We start from the raw sequence: 15,451 nt of genomic DNA, 5'->3' as shown, positions 1-15,451 counted from the left end.
CGCTGTAATAACATTGTTTCTAGACAGGTAAATTATCATTGTATACTGGGCGTACCAATCAATCTGTTTTTTTTTCAATTTTCACAACACCCTGTGGAATATTCTAGCCTTTATACAATATTGAAATTAAAACCCAACTATAGCCCCAGGTTTTCTTAACGTTCTGTTTGTTATTCATTCGCTTATGTTGGATAATAAAAAAGTTAGGGACTTTAACAACTAAACATGTTCTTTATCAATACATGGTGTTTCTAAATAAGTGCGACAAACTTTAAGGGGTAATTCTGCATGAAAAAATAATGATCGTTTACTTGATAAAGCTATGTCCGCAAATGCTTGCAAATATAAAATTCTTTTGCCAAACGATCATTATTTTTTCATGCAGAAATTACCCCTTAAAGTTTGTCGCACTTATATTTAGAAACACCTGTATCGATAAAGAACATGGCTAGTTGTTAAAGTCCTTAACTTTTTATTATCCAACGTAAGCGAATGAATAAAAAAACAGAATGTTAATAAAACCTGGAGCTATAGTTAGGCTTTGATTTAAATATTTTATAAAGGCTAGAATATTCCACAGGGTGTTGTGAAAATTGAGAAAAAAAACCCAGTTTGATTGGTACACCCGGTATACAATGAAAATTTACCTGTCTATCAACAATATTATCATAGCTATTTTGTTAAAGAATAAGGCTATAACATATTAAAAAAAATTACTTAAATCGGACAACAGGTTTGGGAGATACGAGACATCAAAAATTACCCATTTTTTTGGGGTGCCCGTTTTTCGTGCCGGTGAGTGTAGATTAAATTAGAAGTTCATTGTAAAAAAGGAAGTAAACAAAAACACGAGAAAAATGAATTTATATAAGTAAATAGGTAAGTAAATATTATAGATTAAAATAAGTACAGAAAATATATAATTATAGAGATATATAATCACTTATTGTACCTTCATTTAAGGCTAACTTTAAAAGTAAAGCAGATCTGCTATTATTCATGTTTAAAAACAAAAGGCACACAAAACACTAAGTACGATTAGGACCGCGAATCTACAACAGATAAATGTCTGGAAACCGTTACACAGGGTTGCCAAAAAACGGAAGTCACACCGAGCGGTGTGGTATACGGAAGACGCTACGCGTTGTGTACATAGCCTGTATAGTAGCACGGGAGCGACACTAGCGCTGGTGATATACCGTCGAACTAAAATCTGTTCTTATGAGTATGTTAGATACGATATGACTTCCAGCGAAATTTTTAATATAAGCCTTCTGATACCATCTAGTAGCCAAATTCGTAAAAATATAGGCAAAACGTTGTGACTTCCGAAATCGGAAGTCATAACGGTATATATGAAGTAACAACGTATTACGAGAATCTACTTTGGAAGTCACATGGATACATGTATCAATATATATATATATATATATATATATATATATATATATATATATATATATATATATATATATATATATATATATATATATATATATATATATATATATGCAAAAAGAATAAAGCTTCTAGCAAAGCTTGCTATTGCTTTTATGAATTAAAACGCCATAATACATGGCATTGGAGCACAAATTCGTCAAAACTTCCGTGATTTAACTGGTACCAATAGACTGATATATCGATATTTCAAGGTCTCCCTCTCATCAGTCAGTCGAGCTGGTACTACAAATTAAATCACGGAAGTTTCTCTGAACGTCTCCAAAAATTTCGCCACTCTAGTGGCAGCTTACAGAGGCGCCATCTCTTTTGATGGCAGGGAACGAAGACAATTTAATAATACCGTCTCCTATCCTCTGAGCTATCGGAATGTGCAAAAAGAATAAAGCTTCTAGCAAAGCTTGCTATTGCTTTTATGAATTAAAACGCCATAATACATGGCATTGGAGCACAAATTCGTCAAAAAATGGCATATATATATATATATATAGTATATATATATATATATATATATATATATATATATATATATATATATATATATATATATATATATATATATATAAAACAAGGCTGAAATATTGGGGTAGCAGCAATCTCAAAGAAAACTCTTTATAATAGTTCCAAGCTTTCGAAAATGTTTATTTTCATCATCAGGGAAACTACAATCATAAATAGACAGTATTTAACAAATAGGCTAACTGAAATCAATAATAATTGCTATCTTTGTGTTACCAAAAATCCAGAACACCATAGTTTCCTCTCACTAAACCAGGTGTCGAGGATCCCCAAAAACACAAAAACAACAAAAAATTGTTTTGAGAAATGCAGAGTCAATACTTTCACTAAAAACACTGCATATCACAAAACAATCTTACTAAAGAGTTACTTATATGTTTGTACTTACATTATTTGAGGATGTTGAGCCTAGTTGTTAAACACTGACATATAAAACGAAATTTTGTCCTGGTACAAATCGTATATAAAAATTAAAATTAAAAACTATATATAAAAAATTGTTCTAAAAATCGAGTATAAATTGAAAAATGGTAAAATATTTTAAAAAATGATGTATGTCAAATGGCATTTTTGAAAATGTCTAACAAATGTTATATCGATTTTTATTAAATTTTGTTTGAATTCATACGGAAACGTCACTACCACTGAACCAATTATAATTATTTAATAAATGTTTTTTAAATTTTGAAATAGGAAAATTCCGAAATGAGAATAAAACAGTTTTAATCAATGCAAAGTTTTTTTTTTTTTTTTTTTTTTTTTTTTTTTTTTTTTTAAAGTAGATGTCTTTTTTATTATGTGATTTGTATTGAAAAAATCTATAAATTATATATTAAATGAAAGAAGAATTTGAATTATTAAATTTAAATTGGTTATTTTTATCTAAGGTGAGTAAATAAGAATAAATTTCACTGAGATGTCTTACATCTGATTTTTTGTTTATTGAATTTTCTTCTTGAAAGATAAAAGCCATTTCCAAAAAGAGTCTTTTGTTATATGAGTTCTCAGAAGCTAGTACTTTAGTATATTGATAATCCATTGTATGACCCTCTTTGGAAACGTGTTCTGCTAAAGCACAACGTTCAGGATGTAGTCTAGAATCACTTTTATGTGATATTATTCGAGATGATAAAGTTCTCGAGGTGATACCTATATAGTTCATATTACAACTATGACAAGGTATACTATAAACTACATTGGAACAAGATAATGCAGGAGTTTTATCTTTCAGTCTAGTAAAAATTGAGTTTATAGATAATGTGATACTATTAGCTATTTTTATGCTACTAATTTGATTAAAGATTCTACATAGCTTTGGTGTGATGTTTTTAATGTAAGGGAGTGAAAAATATTTAAAGTTAATGGGTTCCTGGTTTTCTGTAACATTAGGAAGATTATTTAAATTTTGGTTGTTAATACTATTATTATTTGTGTATGAGATGTCAGATGTGTTAAAAAGTAATTTCTTTATAAGGGTTTTTGGATAGGAATTGTCAGTGAATATATTAAATAATATTTTTAGATTTGTATTATGAAATGAGCTGTCTGATATTTTTAAAACCCTTGATTTCATTTGTTTTATTAAATTAACTTTTTGAGAAAATTTATGGTATGACCAATAATTCATATACCTACCTGAGCTTATTGGTTTTTGGTACCAGTCAATCATTAAGGTGTTTGTAGTAGTATTACGAATAAATTTAGTATCTAAGAAGGGTAGAGTACCATTTTCATCTTCTCTTTCTAAGGTAAATTGAATGTAAGGATCATAACTGTTGAAGATGAATAAGATTTCATCCAAGGCATTGGAAGGTAGGCTAAGTATTATGTCATCAACATATTTCTTAATAAAACAAAGGTCAAAAGGTAGTACTGGTATTACTACGTCTAACAAATCGTCCATCACATAACATGCAATAATAGGTGAAATTGTCGCTCCCATAGGAGTACCAAATTTTTGTGAATAATATTGATTATTAATTTATGGGAGCGACAATTTCACCTATTATTGCATGTTATGTGATGGACGATTTGTTAGACGTAGTAATACCAGTACTACCTTTTGACCTTTGTTTTATTAAGAAATATGTTGATGACATAATACTTAGCCTACCTTCCAATGCCTTGGATGAAATCTTATTCATCTTCAACAGTTATGATCCTTACATTCAATTTACCTTAGAAAGAGAAGATGAAAATGGTACTCTACCCTTCTTAGATACTAAATTTATTCGTAATACTACTACAAACACCTTAATGATTGACTGGTACCAAAAACCAATAAGCTCAGGTAGGTATATGAATTATTGGTCATACCATAAATTTTCTCAAAAAGTTAATTTAATAAAACAAATGAAATCAAGGGTTTTAAAAATATCAGACAGCTCATTTCATAATACAAATCTAAAAATATTATTTAATATATTCACTGACAATTCCTATCCAAAAACCCTTATAAAGAAATTACTTTTTAACACATCTGACATCTCATACACAAATAATAATAGTATTAACAACCAAAATTTAAATAATCTTCCTAATGTTACAGAAAACCAGGAACCCATTAACTTTAAATATTTTTCACTCCCTTACATTAAAAACATCACACCAAAGCTATGTAGAATCTTTAATCAAATTAGTAGCATAAAAATAGCTAATAGTATCACATTATCTATAAACTCAATTTTTACTAGACTGAAAGATAAAACTCCTGCATTATCTTGTTCCAATGTAGTTTATAGTATACCTTGTCATAGTTGTAATATGAACTATATAGGTATCACCTCGAGAACTTTATCATCTCGAATAATATCACATAAAAGTGATTCTAGACTACATCCTGAACGTTGTGCTTTAGCAGAACACGTTTCCAAAGAGGGTCATACAATGGATTATCAATATACTAAAGTACTAGCTTCTGAGAACTCATATAACAAAAGACTCTTTTTGGAAATGGCTTTTATCTTTCAAGAAGAAAATTCAATAAACAAAAAATCAGATGTAAGACATCTCAGTGAAATTTATTCTTATTTACTCACCTTAGATAAAAATAACCAATTTAAATTTAATAATTCAAATTCTTCTTTCATTTAATATATAATTTATAGATTTTTTCAATACAAATCACATAATAAAAAAGACATCTACTTTAAAAAAAAAAAAAAAAAAAAAACTTTGCATTGATTAAAACTGTTTTATTCTCATTTCGGAATTTTCCTATTTCAAAATTTAAAAAACATTTATTAAATAATTATAATTGGTTCAGTGGTAGTGACGTTTCCGTATGAATTCAAACAAAATTTAATAAAAATCGATATAACATTTGTTAGACATTTTCAAAAATGCCATTTGACATACATCATTTTTTAAAATATTTTACCATTTTTCAATTTATACTCGATTTTTAGAACAATTTTTTATATATAGTTTTTAATTTTAATTTTTATATACGATTTGTACCAGGACAAAATTTCGTTTTATATGTCAGTGTTTAACAACTAGGCTCAACATCCTCAAATAATGTAAGTACAAACATATAAGTAACTCTTTAGTAAGATTGTTTTGTGATATGCAGTGTTTTTAGTGAAAGTATTGACTCTGCATTTCTCAAAACAATTTTTTGTTGTTTTTGTGTTTTTGGGGATCCTCGACACCTGGTTTAGTGAGAGGAAACTATGGTGTTCTGGATTTTTGGTAACACAAAGATAGCAATTATTATTGATTTCAGTTAGCCTATTTGTTAAATACTGTCTATTTATGATTGTAGTTTCCCTGATGATGAAAATAAACATTTTCGAAAGCTTGGAACTATTATAAAGAGTTTTCTTTGAGATTGCTGCTACCCCAATATTTCAGCCTTGTTTCCTAACTGTTCAGCAAATATTATATACCTGTTATATATATATATATATATATATATATATATATATATATATATATATATATATATATATATATATATATATATATATATATATATATATATATATATATATATATATATATATATATATATATATATACAGGGTGGTTCATCTTATTCGCCTCGGTCTCTGTACGGAAAACCACTTGATATTTTAAAAAATTTTCTTCACAGAAATATACAGGGCCTTTAATACTACAACCTAAAAATAATGTGAATTATACAGGGTGTTCCAAAAAAGAGTGGTATATCAAAGTTATATTTTTTCTTATGGAATACCCTATGTCTGATGACATTATTGAATTGACCTTAAAAAATAAGCTATACTTTCATAAGGGTTCCCTATACCTAAATACAGGGTGTTTTGATTTATTTCGATTTTTATAAAAATGTAAGGTTTTAGAAAAAAATAAATATCTACGAATCTAAGAAGCAGTAACAAATTCTTTCTTGGATCTTAATAATAGACTATATAGCATACTTAAATAGATGCTTATTGCAACAAAATTTCTTACAGGGGGGTCAAAATATGAGATTGTTCTATTAACAAATTCAAGCTGTAATAACTTACTTATTTTAAATGGAACACCCTGTATCTTACTAGTCTATCGCGTAGAAAATTTGCTTAGCTTTCAATTTGTATTAGGGTTTCCTATACCTATCTTTTTACAGGGTGGTCAAAATATTAGATTGTTCTATTAACAAATTCAAGCTGTAATAACTTACTTTTTTTAAATGGAACACCCTGTAGCTTACTAGTCTATCGAGTAGAAAGTTTACTTAGCTTTCAATTCTTATTAGGGTTTCCTATACCTATCTCCCTTCATTTTTTAAATATTTAAAGATTTCCTAATTTGTAAGCTTTAAAAATTAGAATTACATAAGTACCTATGTCGTGTTTATGTACAACACACCACCAACACCGGCAATATACTTAGATAAGATACTGTCATTAATAATAAAATTTTCATTGTTATCATGTAATCACACAGAGTGTTGTATTATTTTAGTTGATTTTGGCCTACATGTGAAATTGAATAATATGTTTATTTTAAACTTCATACCCTATATTAGATGCCGTATTCTGGAAGATATTTAAATTATATTTCATTCCGTATAAATATTTTCCATATCTTAACCCAACGGTTATTAAGTAAATTTAAGAACGCCACTTTTTGTTTGAATCTTTAAATCGCAATTACAAACAATTAAATGCAATGGCTACTTTGACGAAAACGAGCCTATTGTACAAAAATATGTAAAAATGGGTATTTACAGAATAACATGGGAATTTATATTTACAGAATAACATGTGTATTGAGAATGTTAACATGGAATTGAAGAGATTTTAAATATCTTCCATTATAAAGAATAGAATATCGAGTATGTCATTTAAAATAAGAACACTCTGTGTGATTAAATGATAAAAATGTGAATTTTATTAATGAAACTATCTTGACTAAGATATCTAAGTATATTGCCGGTGTTGGTGATGTGTTGTACATAACTACGATATAGGTACTTAATTCTAATTTTTAAAGCTTACAAATTAGGAAATCTTTAAATATTTAAAAAATGAAACTAGATAGGTATAGGAAACCCTAATAAGAATTGAAAGCTAAGTAAATTTTCTACTCGACAGACTAGTAAGATACAGGATGTTCCATTTAAAATAAGTAAGTTATTACAGCTTGAATTTGTTAATAGAACAATCTCATATTTTGACCACCCTGTAAGAAATTTTGTTGCAATATGCATCTGTTTAAGTATGCTAAATAGTCTATTATTAAGATCCAAGAAAGAATTTGTTAGTGCTTCTTAGATTCGTAGATATTTATTTTTTTCTAAAACCTTACATTTTTATAAAAATCGAAATAAATCAAAACACCCTGTATTTAAGTATAGGGAACCCTTATGAAAGTATAGCTTATTTTTTAAGGTCAATTGAATAATGTCATCAGATATAGGGCATTCCATAAGAAAAAATATAACTTTGATATACCACTCTTTTTTGGAACACCCTGTATAATTCACATTATTTTTAGGTTGCAGTATTAAAGGCCCTGTATATTTCTGTGAAGAAATTTTTTTAAAAAATCAAGTGGTTCTCCGTACAGAGACCGAGGCGAATAAGATGAACCACCCTGTATAAGTTAAGTAAATGCAAAAGAGTGTATATTTCAAACATCTGACGATTTGAGTGGGGCGAGGAGCGAATATATTGCGAAATGAACGTCAGATCAAAAAACTAAAAAACACATTTTCAATAATTTTCAAAAATCTATTGAATGATACCAAACATGACCCCCATGGTGAGGGGTAGGGGTAAAATTTAAATTTTAAATTAGAACCCCGCGATATTTCGCGGAATGAACATCGGATCGAACAATTGTAAAATATAGTATGGTATAACTAGACATAAACCCAGACATCCAAAGTGAAAGTTATCCTCCAACACCAAATTGTTCTATATGGTCCATATAATGTTGAGAAAAAAGTCACACCATTTTGAGAGTCGGGTTTGGGAGGGAGAGGGTGGAGAAATCGGTAAATTCGTAGTATTTTAAGTTTTTCGTCAATATTTCTAAAACTATGCGGTATAGCATGAACAACCATCTATAAAAAATATTCTACATTAAATTTGAAATAGAAAAGGTCCTTTGCATAATCCTTCTAAAATGAGCGGTTCCAAAGTTACGGAGGTAGTATAATAGTATAATTGGTCCAAAAAAGGCCTAACCCAGACATACAAAGTAAAAGTTTTCCTCCAACACCAAATTGTTTAATATGGTCCACATATTGTTCAGTAAAAAGTTACACCATTTTGAGCGTCCAGTTTAGGGGGGAGATGGGGAAAAAGTCGATAAATTAGAAGTTTTTTTAAGTTTTCCGTCAATACTTCTAAAACTATGCTTTAGCGTAAACAATGTTTTATAGAAAAATATTCTACATGAAATTTGAAACAAAAAAGGTTCTATACATAATTGTTATAAAATCAATGGTTCCAGAGTTACGGAGGGTGAAAAGTGGAGGTTTTGGATACTTTTTATATTTATTGAGCAATTTATAATATTAGTACTGATGAAACAAAATTTTCTTTAACAGGATTGTGTTTTGTAAATAAAATTTGCTATCTTAGTGGCCGGTGGTATGCTAGTGATAAGCCCGTGAAGAAACGTCAACCTCACCACCAAAAATCATCATCAATTGCCAAAATAATATAAAAAGTTTCGAAAACCTCCAATTTCACCCTCCGTAACTCTGGAACCGTTGCTTTTATAACAATTATGTATGTGACCTTTTTTGTTTTAAATTTTATGTAGAACAATTTTGTATAGAACATTGTTTACGCTAAAGCATAGTTTTAGAAATATTGACGAAAAACTTAAAAAAACTACAAATTTACCGACTTCACCCCCATCACCCCCCCCCCCCACCCGGTTGCTCAAAATGGTGCAACTTTTTACTGAACAATATGTGGACCATATAGAACAATTTGGTGTTGGAGGAAAACTTTTACTTTGGATGTCTGGGTTAGGCCTTTTTTGGACCAAATATATTATAATACATCCGTAACTTTGGAACCGTTCATTTTAGGATTATGGATAGGGCCTTTTTTGTTTCAAATTTAATGTAGAACATTTTTGTATAGAAGATTATTCATGCTAAACCCCATAGTTTTAGAAATATTGACGAAAAACGTAAAAACTACGAATTTACCGATATCTCCCCCTCTCCCCCCAAACCCGACGCTCAAAATGGTGTGACTTTTTTCTGAACATTGTGTGGACCATATAGAACAGTTTGGTGTTGGAGGATAACTTTCACTTTGGATGTCTGGGTTATGCTATTATTTGGATCAATTGTATCATACTAAATACATGTATTCAATATTTTTGAAAAATCTTAAATAGGAGCCTCCAACTTTTATTGCAGATTTGGATTTTTTGCGTAAAAATAAGCAACTTTTATTCGAGATATGTTTTCAAATTATGAATAGATGGCGCTATAATCGGAAAAACGGTTCTTGGAAATGGAAAATAAAATTAAAAATGAAAAGTCCCCTCTAAAATGGAAAATTTTACTTAACTTTTTCTCGTTTTAGGACCTCCTCTTCGCCACCCAATAGGTCCCCAAAGCGCTCGAGTAACTGCAAATTTAGCATACTTTCCTCCCCTACTACACCGTTGGCGCCCAAGTAGCTAATATTTTGGACTCTTTCTAACGTTATTCCGTACGCTCTGGTGTTCACTGGTTGTAACTCCGTTTTGCTGACAACTATAAGCTTTGTCTTAGAAGTATTAAGTTGTAGCCCATATTCACCACATGCTTCGGTCACCCTGTCTATAAGTCGCTGCAAATCTTCTTCATTTAAGGCAATCAGTAACCTATCGTCTGTGTATCTGAGATTGTTGGCATTAATTCCCTTGATTTAAATGCCTTTAAATTCGTAGTAGGTAATATTAAAAGTCGAAGCGATAAAATGCATATTTGCCTCACTCCGCGCGTATTCCCACCGGGTGATTCGGTCAGACCTTTTCGAAATCGATAAAACACATACCTGTTGTTCGATATCCCTACATCCTTGAGCCATAACCTGCAAACTGAATAATACTTCTCTGGTTCAGAGGTTGTTTGTTGAAACCAGATTGTTGCTATCTAAGTGAATGTTAGCTATCCTTTGCCTTGTCCTCTTACCTACTTCTTAACGTGCCCTATCAAGTCCCCTTGGCGTTGGAGATTAACATGGCGAAGCTGTCTCTGTCTCGAGCTATTCTAAATAGTTGGTCTGCTTTCTTTATGCCTGTCCACTCTCTGATATTCTTTAACCAAGAGGCCTGTTTTCTACCAATTTCTCTGCGTCCTTCGATTTTACCCAACATAATAAGTTGAAGACTATTATATCGGTCTCCCCTTAGTACATATTCACAATAGGCCATTTTCTACATCTGATATTATCAAGCAGCTCTTGAGTAGCATTTGCTCCATTAAGGACTGTCACATTTGTCAGCATAGCCGTCCATGGTAATTTTACTATACGTATGTACGTCTGAATGGTAGATATTTTTAATGCCCATTCTTCGACACCGTACAAGAGGACTGACCAAATGTAACATTTAATCATACGCTTGTTGTTCAGTAATATGGCAACCAAGATATTTAAAACTGGGTACTCTTTGAATTATATAACCATCAACATATAACCAAAGAATATAAACGTTAATAGAAGGTACTGCTCTGTAATGTTTCATCATAGGATTTTGTGCACCTACTGAGTATGACTACGGTATTTTCAAGGGACAAATAAACGTGACCATATGTTCCATTCAAACTCTTCTTCTAGGAGAGAATGCGGTGCAATGCGGATCGAAGATAGTGCTATTTTCTTTGATCCGTATAAGACAACTGACCATAATATCTAACATTTAGTTATGCGTTTGCGAAGTAGAAGTTTCAAGATCATCATCAATCAGCAATTTGCATCCACTGCTGGATATATTCCTCCCCTATTACGGTCCACTATCTTCTGTCCTGGGCGCTTTGAATCCAATTTGTGGTCATTCATTTTATATTGTCCGTCCATCGTGTGGGTGGTCTTCCTCTACTTCTTTTATCGGCTCTTGGTCTCCACTCGAACGACCTCTTTTTCTATCTAAATTCTGTCAGACGGGCCGCATGACCGACCCAGTTCCAATTAAGTTTAGCCACCTGACATACAACATCTGTGACTCCTGTTCTCAATCGTAGTTCTTCGCTTGTTATATGGTCGCAATGACACACCAGTTATCGACATTTCCATGTTACGTTAAGCAATTCTTAGCTTCTTAGCAGATTCGGTTGTTAATTTTCAGCACCATGGGTCATATCCGGCAAAACGCATTGGGTAAAGACTTTCCGTTTCAAACAGATTGGAACATCACTTTTGAATACGTCCCTTAGTTTACCATATGCAGCCCAGAAGAGGATAATTCTTCGTTTCAATTAGCATGTTTGATTGTCTCTCGTGATTCGTATTTCATGACCAACCTTATTTCTTCATTGTTTTTTTTTATGTTTTTTTTCATGTTTTTAAATGCTAAAATTTCTTTTTTTTTTGTAGATGAAGGCGATGCTTGCAGGTCACGTTTTATTGGAGGAGGTCCATTCAGAGGAAAATGTGTAGATGGATTAGTATGTAACGCTGAAGGAAAATGCGCCAAAGCCTAAATTATAAACAAAAACTATTATGTAGATAAATAAATGATTTCAATGATAAATTATATGCTATTTTTAATATTATTTTATTAAGTGTATAAACCATGCTTTTTAAGACCATTATAATGATGAGAGGCAGCAGATACTGGATACTGCAGTTAATACTCAATGGAAAAAGATGAATTGGTAGCAAGAAATATTTATGGTTTCGAAACTTTCCTCAATGGACTGGCTTATCAACAGATGAATGGTTACATGCCGCGCAAGATCAAGAACGATATCGGCAAATTGTCATGGAAGTTAACTTCTTCTTCTTCTCCTTGTTCTTTTTGTGTAGACATATGTCTGTTTTTGAATGTGCCTCCAGTAAATTATCATTCCATCTTTTTCGTGGTCTTCCCATTGATCGTCTTCCTGTTGCGGATCCGTCTCTTGCCTTCCCTATACTACTCTATTTGTTGTCATTCGGGTTATATGGTCGTTCCATTCTACTCTTCTGTTTATCACTCAGTTATTAATGTTGTGCACCTTGCATCTCTGTCTTATATCTTCACTTCTTGCTCTATCCCATAATGTCTTAATTTCGATTTTTCGAAGTGTTTTCATCTCTGCTGTTTCTAGCATACTTTTTTTGTCCTTTCTGTATCAGGTAGTGTTTCTGCCGCGTATGTCATTATTGGTCTGATGACTGTTTTGTATAAATATGGAATTTGGAAGTTATCCACGTCTAAAATTCGGGAGCGGTACTCACAGAAGAAGATACTTTTTATAATTTATTTTGCCAGTTTACTATTAGTATAAAGTATAAAATAACCATGGGGTTAACTTTCTTTAATGATGCTATAAATCGACTCAAATGCCCACTATGCATATGTATATGCATATGTATATGCATAAATATATAAAACCCAAACATTGAAAGAGACCATGTATTGAGTCAAGTTATAATCAGTTTGAGAAACAGACGAGCAGGTAAAATATCAGTGGGCCTTCCCAGAAAAAGATGGAATGATAGTGTTGAAGCTGATTTACCTAGAAACCAAGCCAAGAACAGAGAGAAATTTGCCATATTGATCGCCAGTCTGAATAGAGAAGGCACTTAGGAGAAGGATTTAGATCAGAAATTTCCCGGTAGGTGGATTGGTATTGGTAGATTATTAGATAGTACTGAATGCTGAATGCCTTCCTAGTTCACCCAATTTGAATCCTAAAGATTTTTTTTATACTGGATACCGGAAAAAGAGAATTTATAAAATGATAGTATAGTTGATTTTTTTAACCAAGAGGAGTAAACTAAAAAGACAGATTCACACCGAAGAAAGTTACTAGAAAAGTCACCAAATTCATCTTCTTTTTTCGTTGATCATATCAGCTTTCGATGATAATCCATACATATTATATTATACTAACACATCGCTAAATATTTCTAAAAACAACTGTTTTTATATAAAAGTAGACTAAAAATCTAAAAATTAAAGGAATAATGCATAAAACACAAAAATCGCCGATATACTTAATTAACCTATAAAATGACAGAAGTGCCAAAATTTCATAAATGTCATTAGTGTCAAAATTTAATAACAATGGAGTAAACCATAGAGTTATATATTAGCATAGAGAGAGCCTTCACTATGCGCGTCCTGACGACAAGATCTCTTGGACTGGTTTGCGCTATCTCTTTCTAACACATCGTACCGAGAAACTAAGATGACATTAAGGTGTGAGTATAGGCACGGAAGAGGAGGACAACTGTCTCAGCTTAATATGCGTAAGAGTGAAACAGCACTAATCCAAAGAAAAAAGATGGTGTCGTCACTTCGCTTTGAATGACACTCTCTCTATGTCAATATATACCTCTATGGAGTAAACTTGCCTGCGGTTGGACCAATTAGAAACAAGCATTACGGCGCGGTAAGTTTGAAACAATCCTCTTGGTTAAAAATAAACAATAGCAAATTAATGTTGCGGTGAAAAATGATTGATGAATTCATATTAATTTCCAGAGAAACATAAAGAAATGTAATAGATGCATCGTTTAGGATACTATCAAATTAACACAGGACATTTTTAAACACTTGATTTGGTAGATATAAATTTAAGCAATGTAGCAAACTTTTAATTATTATGATCAAATTTAGTTGTACATGATTTGTATAAAAATTTTTTAATAATCTGTCGTTTCTAGGGTTTCTAGGGTTTTGTTTTATCTTTGTAAGATGTTTCTAACTACATAAAATCAAAAGTATTCTACATGGCTTGAACTGGTATTGAAGTAAAAATTTCAATAAAGGTACAATATACAGGATATTGTATTTAAAAAATTGAAATAAGGAATGATGTATATGGTGTAATGTGTAATCGACATATGAGAACGGGAACATTTTGTTTGAAAGGGATGTGTTGCGATAGCATTAGCAGTTATTTTTTAACTGTTATTTTACTGAAGCTGCTTCACACTGTTATACCATTTTCATAATAACTGCTTCATACTGCTTCTTCCGTGTCGACTGAGAAATTCGGGTATCTATGCGACGAGACGAACATTATGTACTTGTATAATGATAGAAATTGAAAATCCTAACTCTTAACTCGATGTCCCAACTATAGACAATAGGCAACAACCAATATTAGGTAATTTTGGTTGCACACTAGGGTGGGCCGAAAAAACTTTTTTTTTTTATTTTAAAAGACGCTATAGCAAAAAAGGTGCGTTTTTATGTAAAAAAAATAATTAACAAAAAATTTACGTAAAAAAAACTTTTTAGCCGGGCCCAGGGGCCCTTCAAGGGGCTATTTTTTTAATATTATTTTTTTTAGGGGCGCTACTGAAAAAACCATTGTTTTAACCTCCTTATTACCCAAAAAAAAATATTATACAAAAAAAAATATTTTAAGCCGGGCCCATGACGAATTTTCTAAGCTGATAATATCAGTCCGCCCTCTAATATGATCTGCCTATTATTTTAAGGTCGTTGAACTATGCGTAGTCGGACCAACGCCTTTGGTTTAAGTTTAATTTAGTTCCCTGCGAGTCTTTGTCTAATGCGGACTGTTGTTGCGGAGTGCAAATCGTTTAAAAGTAGTTGTTTTGACTGTTTTTGTGGACTTTTAGTTGTTTTGTGTACGTTTTTAGTGTTTTTGTGGACATATAAATTCTAATTGTGATTAGAACGTGACATAAAGTTATAATGCCAAACACTTTAGTAAAAACTCGTGCTAGTGCCACGTGCCCAATATTTGGCAATTCAAAAGACATTCTGCCAAATGCATCTCAGCTTCCGACGTACGAGGATGTGATGAAATGTTATTTGGAGGTTCGATTAGAGTTAAAAGGCGACGGTAGTAAGCAACCGCCAA

At 31.4% G+C, this 15,451-nt stretch overlaps 1 long non-coding RNA gene across 1 annotated transcript in view; it reads left to right on the top strand.

The window, feature by feature from the left end:
• The window catches only part of LOC114330567 (uncharacterized), a 43,545-nt gene extending 31,386 nt beyond the window's left edge, over positions 1-12,159 (top strand). The window contains exon 2 of the long non-coding RNA XR_003652490.2: positions 12,000-12,159. This is a non-coding gene — a long non-coding RNA (uncharacterized LOC114330567). The remainder of the gene's footprint in view (positions 1-11,999) is intronic.
• The last annotated feature ends 3,292 nt before the right edge of the window (positions 12,160-15,451 follow it).

The sequence above is a fragment of the Diabrotica virgifera genome, chromosome 1 (genome assembly GCF_917563875.1).
Source record: "Diabrotica virgifera virgifera chromosome 1, PGI_DIABVI_V3a".
Lineage (NCBI taxonomy): Eukaryota > Metazoa > Arthropoda > Insecta > Coleoptera > Chrysomelidae > Diabrotica > Diabrotica virgifera.
This window is presented reverse-complemented; position numbering and strand designations above follow the sequence as displayed.